This window comes from Lucilia cuprina, chromosome 4 (genome assembly GCF_022045245.1).
Source record: "Lucilia cuprina isolate Lc7/37 chromosome 4, ASM2204524v1, whole genome shotgun sequence".
In the NCBI taxonomy this organism is placed as follows: domain Eukaryota; kingdom Metazoa; phylum Arthropoda; class Insecta; order Diptera; family Calliphoridae; genus Lucilia; species Lucilia cuprina.
In genome coordinates this window covers 55,644,838-55,649,845 of record NC_060952.1, presented here as the reverse complement: position 1 = coordinate 55,649,845, position 5,008 = coordinate 55,644,838, and the positions used below count along the sequence as shown (strand labels likewise).

The window sequence follows — 5,008 nt, the reverse complement described above, 5'->3', positions numbered from 1 at the left end:
CGAAATCTCTCTATCAATTTTGATGATAACACCATAATAACACCACCCCATATAAATTCCGCCCCAGGAAATGACGCGAAAAATACGAACACCTTTATGCAATTCGACATAAAACAATTTTGATTTAAAATCTCTCTACCATACTTTATGACTTTAATGCTCCTTAATGGCTTCAAAATACAAGTAGATCGATGAAATTTTAAACAAATAAGGAACTGAAATCTTCCTACAGACTTTTATGAGAATTGGTCTATATATGTATGTTTAAATAGCCCTACTCCCTATAAAAATTAGCACTGTCAATAGTAAAACCCCCATTAATGGACCTCTTTCAAATGTTACCCTGATGTTCTCATTAATATCGATATATAATAATAAAATATTCAAAATATCAAAGTACATTTATATGGCAGTGACTTGATGGTGGGTATAAAAGATTCGGCATAGCCGAATATAACACTCTTACTTGTTTCTAATTATATTACCTTTTACAATCAATACAAATACATACATTTTATTACTCCAAATTAAACATTCATTTAATATACATACATTCAAATACATACATTTTAATACTCCACATAAAAATTAAACATTCATTTAATATACATACATTCATTAATTCGATTCAAAAAATTTTTAATTAAAATTTGTTCATTTCATGCATATATTTTTCCCATAATATACATTAAACATTTATAGAAATATAGATACAAACTTTTTCAATTACTTTTTAATTAACGCGAAAAATACGAACACCTTTATGCAATTCGAAATAAAACAATTTTGATTTAAAATCTCTCTACCATACTTTATGACTTTAATGCTCCTTAATGGCTTCAAAATACAAATAGATCGATGAAATTTTAAACAAATAAGGAACTGAAATCTTCCTACAGACTTTTATGAGAATTGGTCTATATATGTATGTTTAAATAGCCCTACTCCCTATAAAAATGAGCACTGTCAATAGTAAAACCCCCATTAATGGACCTCTTTCAAATGTTACCCTGATGTTCTCATTAATATCGATATATAATAATAAAATATTCAAAATATCAAAGTACATTTATATGGCAGTGATTTGATGGTGGGTATAAAAGATTCGGCATAGCCGAATATAACACTCTTACTTGTTTCTAATTATATTACCTTTTACAATCAATACAAATACATACATTTTATTACTCCACATAAAAATTAAACATTCATTTAATATACATACATTCAAATACATACATTTTAATACTCCACATAAAAATTAAACATTCATTTAATATACATACATTCATTAAGTAATTCGATTCAAAAAATTTTTAATAAAAATTTGTTCATTTCATGCATATATTTTTCCCATAATATACATTAAACATTTATAGAAATATAGATACAAACTTTTTCAATTACTTTTTAATTAAAATTTGGTTATATCAAGCATACATTTTTCACATTTTATAAATTTTCAAGTCCAACATGAAATGTTAAATTTTAGACCATAAGCCATTTCCTATAGTAAATAATATTTAACTTTGATGGTAAAGAAATTGTAACCTCTCAGTCGTTTTGTTTCGTGTATTCGTCGGTATATATATGCTCTGCTTGCCTACATTTCATGTTCGTATATTACTGTTTGCATGGTTGCATCGTTGACTTCGAATGCTATGTGTAGGAAAATATTTTTATATTATAGGCAAGCAATATGAAATATATGTGGGTATTATAAATATGTTAGCGAGTTGCTGCGTAATATATTGCTTGTAAAATATTTTTAGCAAAAATACTAAAAATATTTCAAATGCGAGCATAAAATATATTTATTTTTTATTATTGCATACGTATTCATAAGAGAAAATATGCATTTTGGTTACTAATATATTAGTAATTTTAATCTCTGAAAATGACGCATAAAAGACGAGGTAGGACCCCTTATTTATACAATTGTTTCAGTTATATAAATTTTTTTAAATAAAAGGAATCGTCAGAAGTCCGTCTAGTCGTCCAGGTCATTAAGCTTAGTCGGAAAACCCAAATGATACCAGAGCACCCCAGGCGTGGTGGTGCTGGAAAGCAGCTTCTCCCTCGTTGGATGGAGTCGTGTTGCAGTGTCTTTGCAGGTTTGTTGGTTTGCATTTGTTTGTTTGAAGGTTTAGTTTTAAGTTTAGCTTTGGGTTTTAAACAATTTCTTAAAAGAAATTAATGAATTTAAAATAATTTCGGTTCTGTTTTTTTTTTAAGAAAAGGTGAATTCGGATATAAAAAAAATATTTTTGGAATTTATAGTGCATGCAAAAAGTAAACGGACAAAAAATTACTTGAAAAAAAGTTTTAAAATCGTTTCGTGTAGATTAATTAAAAGTGAAAATGTTAAAAAAATTATTTGATCGGAATTTACAGTGAGTGTCAAAAGTGTACGGACAAAAAAATTAATTTGATGAAAAAAAGGTGGAAAAATAAAATTGTTTAAGAAATTACAGTGGTTCTGAAAAGTGACAAAAAAATTTAAATTTGGAAGATACAGTGAGAACCAAAAGTGAAGTGACAGAGAAATATTTTTTTCTGTTGAATGTGAAAAAGATTTATCTGTGCATGCGAGAGTATTAAATTGAAATGCGGAGAATAAATTTAAGTTTTTCGGAATACAGTGGGTGAAAAAGTGAACATTTTTTTAGTGAACTTGATCTAAAAATTGAGACCAACGAAACTAAACTTTGAAAATTTACAGTGGCCATCAGAATTTGTAAATCAGTTAAATTTAAAACAAAATTATTTGTGTACACAAAAATGAAGTGAACAGTGACCAAAACCTTTTAAAACCAAAACAAAAGAAAAATTAATAAAGAAAACTCTAAAAAATATCAAACCGATCCTAAATGGATAAAATAAAAGTGAAAATAAAATTATTTCTCCAATTAAAATATTTTTTTTTGCTTTAATTCAAAATTAATAATTTTATAAATTTTCTTTTACTTCCAGCTAATAAAATTCAATTGGACCGGGGATTTGGCCTTGGTTTGCTGTTTCCGTTCATGGAAAGGTAAGTAATTATAATTCCATCTATATTAAGTTTATTTTATATTTACGACTTGATCGTAAGAAATTTGGTCGAAATGTAAGGACTAAGTTCATCAAAGCTCTTAGACTAAGGCCTAGAGACTTTGGCGAGAAATACCACTTACAATTTCTCCGCAATTAAAAGTAAAAATATTCAAAAATACCGAAAAAATAATATAAAGTGTAAGTGTTCGAAAAAATGCTTAATATAAAGTGTAATTTTCTAAAAGGAATCGTAAAAAAAATACAATTTGTTTTTGGCTTGAAATTCAGTTTGTCGTTTTAGAAGATTATAAAAATCTAAATTAACTTTACTAATTATATTTTATTTATCTTCCACAGGTTATAAATTCAGATGAGACCTGAGCCGGAAGACTGGAGATAAAGTATTTCAGACCAAATTATGATCCAAAAAGGTAAGTACTAATACTAAAGATATCTAAATCATTTGATTAGATATTGTAAATGGCTTGTATCATTAAAACTTATTTCAGACCACATACTAATTGTTTTGTTTTTCTTTCCACAGGTTTTAATCATCATATCCTTTGTTCCTGCAGAAAATCAACAATACCAGCCAACTGAGGAACAAGTTCCTGTCAGCGAGTATAATATTGCTGAGTGAAAAATTTATGTAACCTATTCTAACATCTAATATTAAGTTATTTTGTTTAGTCTAACAGTAGATTTAGCATCTAAATTAGATTTAAAAGCAACTATGGATATATGGCCTTATTTCGTGATCGTTAAGATCATAATGTTTTTCATTAGAAAAAAACTATTTTGCGAGGAATAGTTCGTGTTGTGAGAACAACTTACCATAGCGATAGATTCCCATGTTATCGAGTAATTCACTTGTTTCTACCCGAAACGCTTGTTGGATACTCGTCGCAGCTTTGCTCCCAGACACTTCAAATTGCTAAATTTTAGTCAGCGCTTAAATGGCTAATAATTCCTAACCCTGAGTGCGTGGTTCCAAAGGGTGCTATGACGGAATTGCATCTATCACTCGGCGAACTACTCGTTAACGGGCAAACTATCACGACTGTTTACTATTCTACAACACAAATGAACTTCCCTGGTCGCAGGCTTCCACTAAAAGTAAAATAAACAAAATTAATAAAATAAAGTCAAAAATATCATTAACAAAAAGTTTGGGGTAGAAAGTATTTACTAACTCATTAATACAACATATAGAAAATAAAAACGGTTTTATCATTTTGGTTACAGCTAGGAGTAGGTAGAATCGGACTAGAACCACCAAAGATGTTGAAACTATTGTTTCAAATCTTTGACATGAAATACCCCCAAAGATTTCCTTTGAAGGCGTTGGCTTGTGGCGAGTGTGTGGCAGTTTTTACATGCTTTACACCAAAATTCGTTACCATATCCTGAAACTCTTTGCTAATAAACTGCTTGCCATTGTCGGACAGAACTTTAAAATACTCAGACTCCAAATCTATTAAATTATTTACCTCCACAGAAACTACCTCCATGTCGTACCTCGACAAGGTGTCGGGAACGATATTTTTGGATCCGGGCAGCACAGGTGGTATAGAAAAAAAGAGGGAAATAATTCGGTAACTTCTAAACGGTTAATCCGAATGAAATTTGGTATGCACAAAGAGGAGGTGTTGTCGAGTTTAGGTTTTGAATTTGGACCTTATAGGCCATCCAGAGGCCCGGCGGAGGGTCCTCAAATTAGCACACCTCGACTATGCTAAATTTTTAAAACGATTCTATTTCTTCATTTGAGTTACGATTTAAAAAAAATTTCTTATATAGAATTTCCTCATCGAGGACTATAAAAAATGTCGTCGTACCAGTAAATTATCTCTTATAGTTTAGGAGATATTCGCATTTAAAAATTAAAATTTTAAAATTTTTACCGTTCTTACTTTAGTTTTTTGATAATAGCGGGTCCAAATATTCCCGATTTTCGCCATTTTTTTCTCGT

The 5,008-nt window shown here is 29.4% G+C and overlaps 1 long non-coding RNA gene across 1 annotated transcript; it reads left to right on the top strand.

The window, feature by feature from the left end:
- The first annotated feature begins 2,973 nt into the window (after positions 1-2,973).
- On the top strand, positions 2,974-4,327 carry LOC124419857. The gene is made up of 3 exons (XR_006940850.1): positions 2,974-3,034; positions 3,394-3,467; positions 3,581-4,327. It is a non-coding gene; the product is annotated as an uncharacterized LOC124419857 (long non-coding RNA).
- Positions 4,328-5,008: the final 681 nt, after the last annotated feature.